This window comes from Cherax quadricarinatus, chromosome 23 (assembly GCF_038502225.1).
Source record: "Cherax quadricarinatus isolate ZL_2023a chromosome 23, ASM3850222v1, whole genome shotgun sequence".
Classification (NCBI taxonomy): Eukaryota; Metazoa; Arthropoda; class Malacostraca; order Decapoda; family Parastacidae; genus Cherax; species Cherax quadricarinatus.
In genome coordinates this window covers 2,125,146-2,142,762 of record NC_091314.1, presented here as the reverse complement: position 1 = coordinate 2,142,762, position 17,617 = coordinate 2,125,146, and positions in this window count along the sequence as shown.

The following is a 17,617-nucleotide window of genomic DNA, read 5'->3' as shown; positions in this document are numbered from 1 at the left end:
TTCCACCCAATCACACAATGTCTTAAATGCTACAAATTCGGCCACGACAAAAACACATGCACATCTACACAAGTCTGCTCCAGATGTTCAGCAACTGGCCACTTCTGGAATCCAGTACTTGCAACCTCCCCCTTAAATGTTCTAACTGCGGCGGGACACACACTGCAGTTGCAAATTCCTGCCCTTCTAGAAAGCACATTCTCTCCTCCCTCAGAGCAAGCCAACCTCCCTCCCTCCCCAACCCCTTCCCTGCTCCTCCCTCCCCTTCCTTACCTCCCTCCCCTTCCACACCTCCCTCCCCTACCTCCAATGCCTGGGCCTCCCCACGCACTTGGTCTACCTCTTCTACTCTACACACATCAAACACCAACACACAGACTACAAGCACTTCTCCTTCTACACCCACACTAGACTACAAAACTAACTGTCAACTTGCCACTGCTGCCCACTCTGCGATGGTAATCTCACAAGCTTACCAATCAGACTACTCACATGTCCTTAACCTAATCTTGTCTGCTAACAATCTTCCCTCTTTAATTATCCCTCCTTCCTGCTTCTCTTCCAAGCCTCCTACAACCTCTCCCTCCTTCCTCTCTCCCACCCCCCCACTTCCTACTCCCACCAGCTCTCCTCCTCCACTACCTCTCTTCACTACTTCTACACCTCCCACCAACACCCCTACTGCTACTGCTACGACCACCCCTCCCCCCACTTCCTTACCCACTTCATCCCCTTCCAAAGCTTCCACTTCCTCACAGCTTACCAAAACTTCCACTTCTTCTGCATCCACCTTCGCCCACTCCACCACAACCAAAACCTCATCCAGGTCCAACTCCACCTCCTCCAGACAAAATCCACTCAAACCTAAACCTACCCCAACTTCTGATGGACAGACCAAAGAACATAAAAACAGATCCATCTCTTCCTCCCCCTCCAGGAAACGGGTCCGTAGCACCTACAAACACACATCCACTGATGGCACCACTATCACGGGCTTTAATCCAAACTCCTCCCCCGACATTAACTTTGCTAAGACGAAACCATTAAATCACGTTTAAGGTGATTCAGTTCAACATACGTTCTTACTTTACAATTAGACACCTACTGGCCGAGCTCCTTGAAACAGAGAGGCCAGATATTGTTTTGCTAAACAGTACCTGCCTCAAAGCCCTCAATGTATCCGCCATTATGGTTATACTGCACTACAATCCCCCTATGATCCCCACGATGGGGTTGCCATCCTTGTCAATTCCAACATAAAACATGAATTTCTCCCAATCCCTTTTATTCACCAACACTGTCTTGCGGTCAGAATACACACCCACCTTGGCCCCTTTATCTTTTTCACCACCTATGCTCGTCCAAACACTACTCTCAACATACACGACCTTTCCTTAGTCTTCAACTACACCAACACACCAACTTACCTACTAGCTGACATGAATGCCAAACACACTGCCTTTCATCACACCAGTAACAACCAACTTGGTCACCAATTACTCAACTTCACAAACCATAAACACCTAATTCATCTTGGCCCAGACTTCAATACCTTCTTCAACCACACGGGCCAAGGCAAACCAGACATCATTCTGGCAAACCGAGCCAGCTCTCTATTTCAACATTACATCTCACCTGGCCCTATTACAGGCTCTGATCACATCCCAGTCATCTTACACATCTCCTCCAACCCTATCCTCATTCCAACCACACCTTCATTCTCCTACAAGAACGCTGACTGGGATGCTTTCAAACAACACATAGACAATATTAACCTCACCTATGACTACAACAACAAACCTATCTCTGACATCGATACTCAACTTGATCTCATCCAGGACACCATTACACAAGCAGCCAACATCGCAATACCAAAGAAAACTCACACCACTCGTTATTCCTTCAAACCATCACTCAGAACAAGAAGACTAATTATCTGCTACCACAACCGCTTCCTCTACAACACACATAGATTTAATCAAGTCCGATTAGATCTCACTTACCTTAGAAACAACATTTTACACAGCCTAGACCAAGACCACAACAATCACTGGTCACGACTAATACAACAAGCGGACAGGCAGCGTGTTAAAAACACTAAAGCCTTCTGGAACTTTATCGAAAAAATCAGAGGCACTACTCCCACCAACAAATTCAAACACATCACCCACAACAACACACACATCTCAGACCCACAGGCTGCTACCAACATCTTCAAACACATCTGGGAGAACATCTTCCACCCTCACCCACCTCGCCCTAACGTTATTCAACACATTCAGAACATAGAACACTGGAACACTGGAAACATTTCGACACGTTTCCTTACACCTGTTGTCCTGTTCACCTAGCAGCAAATAGGTACCTGGGTGTTAGTCGACTGGTGTGGGTCGCATCCTGGGGGACAAGATTAAGGACCCCAATGGAAATAAGTTAGACAGTCCTCGATGACGCACTGACTTTCTTGGGTTATCCTGGGTGGCTAACCCTCCGGGGTTAAAAATCCGAACGAAATCTTATCTTATCTTATCTTAACACTGCACACACACAAGAAACAACACCAGACAGCCACATACATCTAGACACTCTTACCTCCTCCCAAGAACTCGACACTCCTTTCACCAACACAGACATTAAAACTCTCCTCAGACACCTTCCTCCAAAGGCTCCTGGTGCCTCTGGCCTAAACCATATTATCCTGAAACACCTTCCTGACTCTATCATTACTGCCTACACAAACCTCCTCAATGCCTCCCTTGCCTCTGGATACTTCCCTTACCTTCTTCAACCACACGGGCCAAGGCAAACCAGACATCATTCTGGCAAACCGAGCCAGCTCTCTATTTCAACATTACATCTCACCTGGCCCTATTACAGGCTCTGATCACATCCCAGTCATCTTACACATCTCCTCCAACCCTATCCTCATTCCAACCACACCTTCATTCTCCTACAAGAACGCTGACTGGGATGCTTTCAAACAACACATAGACAATATTAACCTCACCTATGACTACAACAACAAACCTATCTCTGACATCGATACTCAACTTGATCTCATCCAGGACACCATTACACAAGCAGCCAACATCGCAATACCAAAGAAAACTCACACCACTCGTTATTCCTTCAAACCATCACTCAGAACAAGAAGACTAATTATCTGCTACCACAACCGCTTCCTCTACAACACACATAGATTTAATCAAGTCCGATTAGATCTCACTTACCTTAGAAACAACATTTTACACAGCCTAGACCAAGACCACAACAATCACTGGTCACGACTAATACAACAAGCGGACAGGCAGCGTGTTAAAAACACTAAAGCCTTCTGGAACTTTATCAAAAAAATCAGAGGCACTACTCCCACCAACAAATTCAAACACATCACCCACAACAACACACATCTCAGACCCACAGGCTGCTACCAACATCTTCAAACACATCTGGGAGAACATCTTCCACCCTCACCCACCTCGCCCTAACGTTATTCAACACATTCAGAACATAGAACACTGGAACACTGCACACACACAAGAAACAACACCAGACAGCCACATACATCTAGACACTCTTACCTCCTCCCAAGAACTCGACACTCCTTTCACCAACACAGACATTAAAACTCTCCTCAGACACCTTCCTCCAAAGGCTCCTGGTGCCTCTGGCCTAAACCATATTATCCTGAAACACCTTCCTGACTCTATCATTACTGCCTACACAAACCTCCTCAATGCCTCCCTTGCCTCTGGATACTTCCCTTCCCTCTTCAAAGCTGCTACTGCTATCCTCCTTCCTAAACCCAATAAAGACCACTCTGACCCTAGAAACTATCGCCCTATCAGCCTCCTCGAAACTTTAGGAAAACTCTTTGAAAAACTCATTAATCATCGCCTTCGCAGATACCTGGAACATAATTCTCTACTTTCAGATGGCCAGTTTGGCTTCAGAACACACAGATCCACACAGGATGCCATTAACATCATTCTCAACTACATCCACATAAACACAAAACAAAGAAACAGGACAGCCCTGGTTGCAAAAGACGTTGAAAAAGCTTTTGACACTGTGTGGCACGAGGGGCTCAAGTACAAACTCTGCACTAACTTCAACCTGCCTCTCAATACTCGTAAACTCCTCTGCAACTTCCTAGACGGCCGTACCATGAGAATCAAATTCCAAGGCTGTTACTCTGACTACTTCACACTAAATGCTGGAGTACCCCAGGGATCTGTCCTTTCCCCTACCCTCTACATTTTATACACTAACGACATTCCAACACCTGTATACCACAACTCCATCACACTAGCCTATGCAGACGACATTACACAACTTATCACTCATGCCAATATAGATACACTCACACACAAAACACAAAATGAGGTTGACAGGATAGCCATCTGGGAACAAAAATGGAGGATCAAAACCAATGCAGCAAAATCCAGCATTACGTATTTTAACTACAGGAAACGTGATCCTCCATTACCTGTCGAACTCAGAACAGCTGACACCCGCACTTACTTCCCTATCACACAATCTGTCACTGTCCTTGGCGTTAATCTTGACTACCTTCTTCGTTTACACGGACACATTCACTCAAGGCATGCAATAGCTAGTAAGGCCCTTGCGGGCCTCTACAAGCTGAAACATGCCTCTCAACGCACCAAACTACACCTCTACAAATCCCTAATACGTCCTCTGATAACTTACTCTCCTCTAGCCCTCTCTCTTGCAGCAAAAACAAACTTACTTAAACTGCAGCGTGTCCAGAACAAGGCGCTGCGCTGGGTGCTTGATGTCAGATGGGAGGACTTCGCCACAAGCGAGTCTCTCCATGCCCAGTTAGACGTCCCTGCGCTGAATCTGTACTGGAAGAGGCTCAGTGACAGACAGATAGACAAACTTGAGACACGACATGACTACTGGACCTCTCTCCTTGACGAAGACATTCGCAGACCCACAAACCAACACAACCTTTTCTACTCCTTGCATGATCCTGCTCCTAACCCTACTTACAAATAACCTTGGATCCGCTGACAGGTACCTTCTAAGACAGGTACCATTCTCTGACCCACGTTCGCCTTAGCTTTTTTGGGTTAAGACATGACTCAGTTCTGCACTCCTCTCTAGCTCTAAACGTCGCAAGTCCCTTACTCCCAGCTCACCCCACCGGAGTCCCAACAGAAGAACCGGAATTTCTCTTTTCAATATCTGTCCCACGATCGCCTTTGCTGCTGGGTTAAGCCCTGGCTCTATTTCTACGACTAAGAACACTCCTCTCCAGCACTATTCTTCGTCTGTCCCGTCTTCCCCGCTCATCCCATTTGGGATCTTACCTGAACTTTCGTTCGTTCGTTGACGAACTTGGGAGGAAATGTAAAAGAAAGAAATTAGAAGTGAGCATAAGAAAGAGCAAGGTGATGATGACAAAAAACAGGTAATAAAAAATTAGATATCAAATTGGAAGGGAGTATGGAGAAAGTGAATGTGTTCAGATTTTTGGGAGTGGACTTGATGTGGATGGGTCTATGAAAGACGAGATGAACCCAAGAACTGGCGAGGAAAAAAGGGTGGGTGGTACATCGAGGCATCTATGGAGACATGGAACATTATCCATAGAGGTAAAAAGGAGAATATGTTATAGTGGTACCAACACTCTTATATGGGCGTGAAGCATGGTGTTTGAACGTTGCAGAGAGGAGGCTGGAGGCAGTGAATATGTCATGTGTGAGGGAAATTTGTGGTGAGAAAATATTGTGAAGAGAATTCGTAGTTTGGAGATTACTAAGAGTATTAACCAGATAACTGAGAAGAAATTGTTAAGGTGGTTTGGACATTTAGAGATGAATCAAAATATGATGACTTGGAGGGTGTATAAATCTGTAGTGGAGGATCGGAGGGGTAGGAATTGTCCCAGGAATAGCTGGAAGGAGAGGATAAAGGAGGTTTTTATATGCGAGGGGCTTTGACATCCAACAAGCGTGACTGAGCGTGTTAGGCAGGAGCGAGTGGAGGTAAGTGGTTTCAGGATTTGACGTACTGTTGGAGTGTGAGCAAGGTAATATTTATGAAGGGATTCAGGAAAAACTAATTAGCCGGGGTTGAGAACCTGGAGGTAGGAAACACAGTACCTGCACTCTAAAGGAGGGAGGATATTGCATTTTGGAGGCATCTGAACTATATATATATATATATATATATATATATATATATATATATATATATATATATATATATATATATATATATATATATATATATATATATATATATATATATATATATATATATATATATATATATATAAATATATATATATATATATATATATATATATATATATATATATATATATATATATATATATATATATATATATATATATATATATATATATATGGTTGACAAATAGGCAGCAGAGAGTTTGCATAAATGGGGAGAAATCAGAGTGGGGAAGATGTTCATCGTTACGAGCGGTGTTCCACAGGGGTCAGTGTTGGGCCCCCTGCTGTTCACAATCTACATAAACGACATAGATGAGGGCATAAAGAGCGACATCGGCAAGTTTGCCGATGACACCAAAATAGGCCGTCGAATTCATTCTGACGAGGACATTCGAGCACTCCAGGAAGATTTGAATAGACTGATGCAGTGGTCGGAGAAGTGGCAGATGCAGTTTAATATAGACAAATGCAAAGTTCTAAATGTTGGACAGGACAATAACCATGCCACATATAAACTAAATAATGTAGATCTTAATATTACGGATTGCGAAAAAGATTAAGGAGTTCTGGTTAGCAGTAATCTGAAACCAAGACAACAGTGCATAAGTGTTCGCAACAAAGCTAATAGAATCCTTGGCTTCATATCAAGAAGCATAAATAATAGGAGTCCTCAGGTTGTTCTTCAACTCTATACATCCTTGGTTAGGCCTCATTTAGATTATGCTGCACAGTTTTGGTCACCGTATTACAGGATGGATATAAATTCTCTGGAAAATGTACAAAGGAGGATGACAAAGTTGATCCCATGTATCAGAAACCTTCCTTATGAGGATAGACTAAGGGCCCTGAATCTGCACTCTCTAGAAAGACGTAGAATTAGGGGGGATATGATTGAGGTGTATAAATGGAAGACAGGAATAAATAAAGGGGATGTAAATAGTGTGCTGAAAATATCTAGCCTAGACAGGACTCGCAGCAATGGTTTTAAGTTGGAAAAATTCAGATTCAGGAAGGATATGGGAAAGTACTGGTTTGGTAATAGAGTTGTGGATGAGTGGAACAAACTCCCGAGTACAGTTATAGAGGCCAGAACGTTGTGTAGCTTTAAAAATAGGTTGGATAAATACATGAGTGGATGTGGGTGGGTGTGAGTTGGACCTGATAGCTTGTGCTACCAGGTCGTTTGCCGTGTTCCTCCCTTAAGTCAGTGTGACCTGACCTGACTAGGTTGGGTGCATTGGCTTAAGCCGGTAGGAGACTTGGACCTGCCTCGCATGGGCCAGTTTACCTGGAGTTTACCTGGAGAGAGTTCCGGGGGTCAACGCCCCCGCGGCCCGGTCTGAGACCAGGCCTCCTGGTGGATCAGAGCCTGATCAACCAGGCTGTTGCTGCTGGCTGCACGCAAACCAACATACGAGCCACAGCCCGGCTGATCCGGAACTGACTTTAGGTGCTTGTCCAGTGCCAGCTTGAAGACTGCCAGGGGTCTGTTGGTAATCCCCCTTATGTGTGCTGGGAGGCAGTTGAACAGTCTCGGGCCCCTGACACTTATTGTATGGTCTCTTAACGTGCTAGTGACACCCCTGCTTTTCATTGGGGGGATGGTGCATCGTCTGCCAAGTCTTTTGCTTTCGTAGTGGGTGATTTTCGTGTGCAAGTTCGGTACTAGTCCCTCTAGGATTTTCCAGGTGTATATAATCATGTATCTCTCCCTCCTGCGTTCCAGGGAATACAGGTTTAGGAACCTCAAGCGCTCCCAATAATTTAGGTGTTTTATCTCCGTTATGCGCGCCGTGAAAGTTCTCTGTACATTTTCTAGGTCGGCAATTTCACCTGCCTTGAAAGGTGCTGTTAGTGTGCAGCAATATCCCAGCCTAGATAGAACAAGTGACCTGAAGAGTGTCATCATGGGCTTGGCCTCCCTAGTTTTGAAGGTTCTCATTATCCATCCTGTCATTTTTCTAGCAGATGCGATTGATACAATGTTATGGTCCTTGAAGGTGAGATCCTCCGACATGATCACTCCCAGGTCTTTGACGTTGGTGTTTCGCTCTATTTTGTGGCCAGAATTTGTTTTGTACTCTGATGAAGATTTAATTTCCTCATGTTTACCATATCTGAGTAATTGAAATTTCTCATCGTTGAACTTCATATTGTTTTCTGCAGCCCACTGAAAGATTTGGTTGATGTCTGCCTGGAGCTTTGCAGTGTCTGCAATGGAAGACACTGTCATGCAGATTCGGGTGTCATCTGCAAAGGAAGACACGGTGCTGTGGCTGACATCCTTGTCTATGTCGGATATAAGGATGAGGAACAAGATGGGAGCGAGTACTGTGCCTTGTGGAACAGAGCTTTTCACCGTAGCTGCCTCGGACTTTACTCTGTTGACGACTACTCTCTGTGTTCTGTTAGTGAGGAAATTATAGATCCATCGACCGACTTTTCCTGTTATTCCTTTAGCACGCATTTTGTGCGCTATTACGCCATGGTCACACTTGTCGAAGGCTTTTGCAAAGTCTGTATATATTACATCTGCATTCTTTTTGTCTTCTAGTGCATTTAGGACCTTGTCGTAGTGGTCCAATAGTTGAGACAGACAGGAGCGACCTGTTCTAAACCCATGTTGCCCTGGGTTGTGTAACTGATGGGTTTCTAGATGCGTGGTGATCTTGCTTCTTAGGACCCTTTCAAAGATTTTTATGATATGGGATGTTAGTGCTATTGGTCTGTAGTTCTTTGCTGTTGCTTTACTGCCCCCTTTGTGGAGTGGGGCTATGTCTGTTGTTTTTAGTAACTGTGGGACGACCCCCGTGTCCATGCTCCCTCTCCATAGGATGGAAAAGGCTCGTGATAGGGGCTTCTTGCAGTTCTTGATGAACACAGAGTTCCATGAGTCTGGCCCTGGGGCAGAATGCATGGGCATGTCATTTATCGCCTGTTCGAAGTCATTTGGCGTCAGGATAACATCGGATAGGCTTGTGTTAATCAAATTTTGTGGCTCTCTCATAAAAAATTCATTTTGATCTTCGACTCTCAGTCTGGTTAGCGGCTTGCTAAAAACTGAGTCATATTGGGACTTGAGTAGCTCACTCATTTCCTTGTTGTCATCTGTGTAGGACCCATCTTGTTTAAGTAGGGGCCCAATACTGGACGTTGTTCTCGATTTTGATTTGGCATAGGAGAAGAAATACTTTGGGTTTCTTTCGATTTCATTTATGGCTTTTAGTTCTTCCCGCGATTCCTGACTCCTAAAGGATTCTTTTTGCTTAAGTTCGATGCTTGCTATTTCTCTGACCAGTGTCTCCCTACGCATTTCAGATATATTGACCTCTTTTAGCCGCTCTGTTATTCTTTTCCGTCGCCTGTAAAGGGAGCGCCTGTCTCTTTCTGTTTTACATCTACTCCTCCTTTTTCTTAGAGGAATAAGCCTTGTGCATACATCGAGTGCTACCGAGTTAATCTGTTCTAGGCATAAGTTGGGGTCTGTGTTGCTTAGTATATCTTCCCAGCTTATATCTGTTAGGACTTGGTTTACTTGGTCCCACTTTATGTTTTTGTTATTGAAGTTGAATTTGGTGAATGCTCCCTCGTGACTAATCTCCTTATGTCGGTCTGGGGCTCCGCGCATACATGACTGAACCTCAATTATGTTGTGATCTGAGTATATTGTTTTTGATATGGTGATATTTCTTATCAGATCATCATTGTTAGTGAAGATGAGGTCTAGTGTATTCTCCAGTCTAGTAGGCTCTATTATTTGCTGGTTTAAATTGAATTTTGTGCAGAGATTTAAAAGCTCGCGTGAGTGTGAGTTTTCATCAGAGCTGCCTCCTGGTGTTATTACTGCAACAATATTATTTGCTATATTCCTCCATTTTAGGTGCCTTAAGTTGAAATCCCCCAGGAGCAAGATGTTGGGTGCAGGAGCTGGAAGGTTTTCCAGACAGTGGTCAATTTTTAACAGCTGTTCCTGGAATTGCTGGGATGTTGCATCCGGAGGCTTGTAGACTATCACAATGACTAGGTTTTGGTTCTCGACCTTTACTGCTAAAACTTCCACTACATCATTTGAGGCATTTAGCAGTTCTGTGCAAACAAGTGACTCTGCAATGTACAGGCCAACCCCCCCCCCTTTTGCCTGTTCACTCTGTCACATCTGTATAGGTTGTAACCTGGGATCCATATTTCGTTGTCCAAGTGATCCTTTATGTGGGTCTCAGTGAAAGCCGCGAACATTGCCTTTGCCTCTGTCACACCCTGCGTCATTATGTACTGGAGTGCGATAAAATTAATGAATTTAGAAACAACTCACTCAGAAGTGTTCAAGAAATGGCTAAGTATTTTATCCACAGTGGTATATTACAGACCATTCTGGAGAAATACCCTGACTTTGCTAGCTGTAAATAAAGCATTACCACATGTGTGCATGTGTGTGTGTGTGTGTGTGTGTGTGTGTGTGTGTGTGTGTGTGTGTGTGTGTGTGTGAGTATGAGTGTGTGTGTGTATGAGTGTGAGTGTGTGTATGAGTGTGTGTGAGTATGAGTGTGTGTGCGTGTGTGTATGAGTTTGTGTGTGTGTGTGTGTGTGTGTGTTTATGTGTGTGTGTGTATGAATTTGTATGTGTGTGTGTGTGTGTGTGTGTGTGTGTGAGAGAGAGAGAGACTCAGCAATCAACATTTGCACCAATAACTCACTACAGTTGTGACCGGGTGTGGAAGTGTGAATTGCTCATTACTCTAAAATTTGTTCATGATTGCAGCCATGTATAAACGTAAGTAACCATTCTTACAGTATTCATTACCTTTGTAACTTGTGAGTTCATTACCTTTGTAACTTGTGAGTTCATTACCTTGTACCTAGTTCAGCCATCAAAACTTTGGAGCCCGGTCCCTGGACCCATTGTGTACCTCTGTAATCTGTAAATACCTTTGTAACTTGTAATGATTGTGACTAGACCTACCTGGAGTTCATTACCTTTGTAAATTGTGAGTTCATTACCTTTGTAAATTGTGAGTTCATTGCCTCTGTGGCTTGCTCAGCTATCAAAACTTTGAGGCCCAGTCCCTGGACCCATTATGTACCTCTGTAATCTTTTGACTACCGCCCACAGGATGGGTATGGGGTGCATAATAAACATATTAAACTAAAACTAAACTCTGCAAGCAGTCCACGGATGAAAGGTATTTTGTTGTTTGTTGCTGGCTTTAGACCCTGTATATTTGCAAAGAAGAATGTTATCGGACTGGTGGTATTGTTGGTACTGGGGGGGGATTTTTTTTCCGGCATTAGTATCTGTATCTGTTGGTTTGGAGTGGAGGCCATCGACTGTGGTTCCACTCCAGGAATGACTGGATTTGGTGTACGATTTCTGCCATTTCCTGCCAGTTTTTTTTCCTTCCTGGCACTAAAAAACCTCTCCCTCTTGAGTGGCTGTGGCTGCCCAGGTTTTCCCATGGCCTGGATGTTTTGTATCTTTTTGTCCCCTTTAGATGGTATGCCTGGCAATTTAAGTTATAGCACAGTCTTTCCTGTACTGAAGAGGTACACAGTTCAGGGTGAAAAAGCTTACAGGAAGGGAGTTTGCATTTTCCTGTTGTCATATGGGCATGGCATTTCCTAGGGTGGTCATAGTTGCACGTCCCATCTGTTTTTCCAGATTTCCCATGCCAGCAGATACCGAGTGCATAGTATGTGCACAGGCTTGGTTTCCGTTTGCCTTGGGTTTCTGTGACTGTATTCCCTGTTGGTGCATGTTTCCCTGTCTTACTTCTATCCTCCCTAGCACCAACAATGGAGCTCCCACCATTTGTTTTTGGTAATATATCCTCACTATTGCTAGTGGAGTCCTCTTGTTTGCTATTTCCTGCGGTATTTCTAGTTTGCAATATTGGTTTTATCTTATCTTTGACTACACTTGTTTCCCTACTATGGCTCCTGTCCCCTATGAGGTCATTCATATGTATTCCTTCCTGCGTATAATTCCCGACTACCTGGACAAAATCTCCAGCTTCACCATTACTGTCTCCCAGGACAGCATCTCCAGCTTCCCCATTACTGTCTCCCAGGACAGCACCTCCAGCTTCACCATTACTGTCTCCCAGGACAGCACCTCCAGCTTCCCCATTACTGTCTCCCAGGACAGCACTATCAGCCCCCCATTTACTGACTACCAGGACATCATCTCCAGCCTTACAGTTTCTGACTACATGGCCAGTATCAAGGGCAGTACCATTCAGCCCGGACTTTTTATGTTCCCATCTGTTGTAGAAAGCTTCCAGGTTTTCTATGAAAGCAGCTTTGATGTTGACCTCTTTTAATACCCTTGTGATTTTAGTCCACAGATTTATCTCATTTGGGCATACCCAAAAACACTTCCCTGTTTTAATACTGCTTGTAGCTAGTTCTTGGATATCTGCACAAGGGGCGTGACACCAATTTCCACAGAAATGACAATTTATGCATGTGGAAGCCCGTTTGTTTGACTGACCACAGACTACACACAGCTTCATAATGATTTGAATGGTTGATTTACTGCAATTCTACTAGCAACCTCTTGAATATTCTATTAATAACCTGCTAGGTGGTGCACAACGAAACCGTTTGAAACCAGTCCAGGGTTCGGACCAGTCAAGGGTTCGGACCAGTCTATCTGATCTGATCAGTGGGTCACTTATTTAAACCATACTGGTCGGTGATTTGAGCTAACACATGAAGGATCTACTGGAAATTATCTACCCGAGTAATATGTGATTTGATTGATACAAAAGTATAACTTGCGTGTTGAAGAGCCGGTGACTGCTGGCACTCCTACAATGACGAACGGTCGAGCCTCCACCTTTGTTTATCAATCGCTGTATCTAGCTTCTCTATTTTTTTTTTTCCGTCTCCACCACAATAAATGCTATATTATCACTATAGTTGACTGGTGCAAATTTTGGAGGAAGGGCGCTTTTTCTGTAGGCCAGTAGGCCAGTAGGCCAGTAGGCCTTCTGCAGTGTTCCTTCGTTCTTATGTTCTTATATATATATATATATATATATATATATATATATATATATATATATATATATATATATATATATATATATATATATATATATATATATATATATATATATATATATATATAAACGACGTGGGGGATAAATTCAATTCAAATTCAATTCAATTCAAAGTTTATTCTCTATAAGGATTACAATGCTGAGTTTACAGAAATTTGGTTATTGTTTGGTTTACATGTAGTAAAATTGTGATTACAGAGTGATAAGATTTCGTTCGGATTTTTAACCCCGGAGGGTTAGCCACCCAGGATAACCCAAGAAAGTCAGTGCGTCATCGAGGACTGTCTAACTTATTTCCATTGGGGTCCTTAATCTTGTCCCCCAGGATGCGACCCACACCAGTCGACTAACACCCAGGTACCTATTTGCTGCTAGGTGAACAGGACAATAGGTGTAAGGAAACGTGTCGGAATTTCCACCCGCCGGGAATCGAACCCGGGCCCTCCGTGTGTGAAGCGGGAGTTTTAGCCACCGGGCCACCACTAGAACGCTTAGCATGGCTAGGCATAAAGAGCGACATAAGCAGGTTTACTGCTGACAGTAAAAGACACAACAAATCATTTCTGACGAATACTCTAGTGAGCTACAGAATGATGTGGATAATATATTATAAATGGAATACAGTATTGACAAGTTCATGAGTAAGACGCACATGCAACACTTGGACGATATCTTTACTGGTGAAACGTTTCGCCCTGTGCAGCAGGCTTCTTTTGTCGAATGCAAGTGATTATTACGCAGATAGCAAAAGTAGGGAGGTAATTTTGAGGCAATCAGTCCCTAGGTGTTAACAGAAAATTATCAGTCCATTAGCGTAAAGCAGAGGCCTAATGGCCACTGATTTATAAAATGGAGCTAGAAGTGAGGTGTAGCAGTTGGAGATGACATCACAGACGAGTGGGGCCACTTGTGGCAGTAGGCCATACCTAAGAGATGGACCGAAAGTTGAAAAAAATAAACAAATAAGCAGTATAATGTGATCCTTTTGGGCGAAACGTTGTCAATAAAGGATTACATTATACTGCTTATATGTTTAGTTTTCCATTGTGTCGGTACTTATTTCCATCGGACTAGAAGTTAGCAATATAATCGAAAAAAAACTATCTGTACCAAAATTCAAGTCTTGGGACCTTACATCGATCAAGACAGATAAGATAAGATAAGATTTCGTTCGGATTTTTAACCCCGGAGGGTTAGCCACCCAGGATAACCCAAGAAAGTCAGTGCGTCATCGAGGACTGTCTAACTTATTTCCATTGTGGTCCTTAATCTTGTCCCCCAGGATGCGACCCACACCAGTCGACTAACACCCAGGTACCTATTTGCTGCTAGGTGAACAGGTGTAAGGAAACGTGTCTAATGTTTCCACCCGCCGGGAATCGAACCCGGGCCCTCCGTGTGTGAAGCGGGAGCTTTAGCCACCAGGCCACCGGGCCACCTCATCTTCCATTGTCTCCAGAAAATAATCTCTTTATTGAACTGAAAATCCACTAGTTCGCAAAACATCTCCTAATAAAATATCCAGGTGTTACATATGTCTTTTTCATCAACTTTTCGATATTGTGTGCTATTTTTTGCAATGAAAACGCTGCCAAATGTAGACTAAACCTGCACCAGCACACCTTAGACGTTTGTCAATAATTTTGCCCGTTTGTGAATTATTAAGCGTTCCAAAATCCCTCGAAATTTACTGTCTGTGGCGGAATTTGATGAAATAACATACTGCGTGGGCGAAACGTTGTCAATAAAGGATCACATTATACTGCACAAGTGTTTATATTTCCATTGAGTCGGTATTTTATACTGTTTATTTCCATCACAAGCCTGGTGTCGCGGGGTATGGGATCCATTACCTACCTAGATTTTTTTAGATTTTGCCACCGAAGTGGCTAGTTTATTGTGCACCCCATATCCATCCTGTGGACTGTAGCGTGAGAGCATGTGGATACACAAAAGGCCTAGGAACTAGGCCCCAAAGGGTTAACAGGAATACATATGGATTTATATCTACATATCTATAGTTCACTTATCTGTTACAAGCAAATTTAGGAAATTTGCTTAGTATATCTGGTATCTTATTTTCATTAATAAGATATCTTGACATGTCACATAGGTTATTATACTGTCTGTCTCTGTATTCCTCAATAAGTGGACAATTAAGCACATAGTGTTCAAGAGAGTGACCATATGCCTGATCACATAATTTACATTTAGTTTGATCATCATCTGTGTGTCTCCCAAACTGCCAGAAGTACTTGTAACCAAGCCTAAGCCTGGCCACTACAACATCAGTCAGTCTGTTCACATTGCAAGTTGCTCCATAAACATACTTATCTACGTTCATGTTATCATAGTGGGTTATAGATCTACTCAGGCTTCTAACTGCATTCCTATAACAATCATTTTCATTATTTACTTCTCTCCTAATATTATTCCTAATGCTAGACACAGTTATACCAAAGTTATATTCTACATTCTCCTTCTCGATACTCTTCTTGGCTAACATATCAACTTTATCATGAAGGAGTAATCCAATGTGTGATGGGATCCATAGCAATTGTACATTAATTCCTTTGTCCCTAATTTTTGAGTATCTATACCTGGCTTCCCCAATGAGCATGTTGTTGGAGTCATTATATGAGTCAAGAGCCTTCAGTGATGACATAGAATCAGCTAGGAACCTATACTTATTCTGGGGTCTGGTTGTGTGGCTAAAGTACTATGTACTTTGATGCAGTGTGTGCAGGTTCGACTCCTGTTGTAGCTTTATCGGCTTTATAAAGCTTCCCCGAGAATTCTTTGTCTGTTTTCAGTTTCCTTGCTGTCTCGCTTATCACCTCCTTAGTTTACTCAGGTACACACAAATACAGTTACATAGATTATCATACATAGCAGCATATGTGTAGAGAACCTGGGATAACCCAAAAAGTCAGAGTGACTTATTTTCGTTGGTGTCCTTTATATCTTTAGAGAACATCTCTGATTTTCCTTCATTTTCCTCTCTGGATCCCTCTGTCCCCTCTCCTTCATTTTCCACCCTTACCATCCTCCCTCTCGTTTCCTCCACGGTATCCTTCCATTAAATTAAATTATTATTTTATCTCTTTGCATGGAACCTCAAAAATCGAACTTAATCCGTTCCAGGAGCTAGTTCTAATTTCGAAAAGTCTGAAATTCGAAGCAATATTTCCCATAAGAAATAATGGAAATACAATTAATCCGTTCCAGAAACTCAAAAATATTCACACAAAAAATACATTTTATAGAGATTATTTACAGTTTTACATACAACAAATACTGTAGTTTTTAATTATGTATAGTAATACATATAAAATAACATTTTTACTTACCTTTATTGAAGATTGGTGATGGCATCTGGAAGATAGGGAGGAGGAGAGAGGGAGTTGGGGTTAGTGTTTGGAAGGAGAATCCCCCTCCCTGAGGACTTCAGGTAAAGCCCTCTCTGGGGTTACTTCCCTTCTCTGTCTTTTAATGCCACTAGGACCAGCTTGAGAGTCACTGGACCCCTGTCTCACAAAATAACTGTCCATAGTCCTCTGTTTCTGGTGCCTCTTTAACATTTCCCTAAAATGGGACATGGTTCTGTCACTGAACGTGTTGCAAAGATGGCTTGTTTCAGCTTGCTCAGGGTGGTACTTCTACACAAACATTTGGACATCATTCCACTTGGCACAAATCTCCTTAATCTTTGAAGAAGACCTGTCTTTCATAGGCTTGTGTCCTGGCAGTGCCTTTTCCTCCTGTGTGATGAAGGTCCTTTTTGGCATTTTCTTCCAAAACAAGCCTGTTTCGTCACAATTAAACACTTGTTCATGTTTGAATTCTTCACTGTTTATGTACCCCTTAAACTCCTGTAAAAACTTCTCAGCCGCCCGTTTGTCTGAACTGGCTGCCTCACCATGTCTTACAACATTGTGTATGCCACTACGTTTCTTAAATCTGTCAAACCAGCCTCTGGTGGCCTTAAATTCACTATCAGCACTGGTTCCAGGAGTTTTCTGTACAAGATCGGCATGCAACTTCCTTGCCTTTTCGCAAATAATCGTCTCTGAAACACTATCACCTGCAATCTCTTTATCCTTGATCCACACCAGCAACAACTTCTCAACCTCTTCAACTATTTGTGGTCTTTTTTTGGTTAGCATATTAACACCTTTCGCAACATCAGCTTCCTTGATTTGTTCTTTCTTTGCCAGGATAGAACCGATGGTCGACTTGTTTTTCCCATACATCCTGGCAAGCTCAACAAGTCTCACACTACTCTCATACTTCTGTATTATTTCCTTCTTCACAGCTATGGTGTTTCTC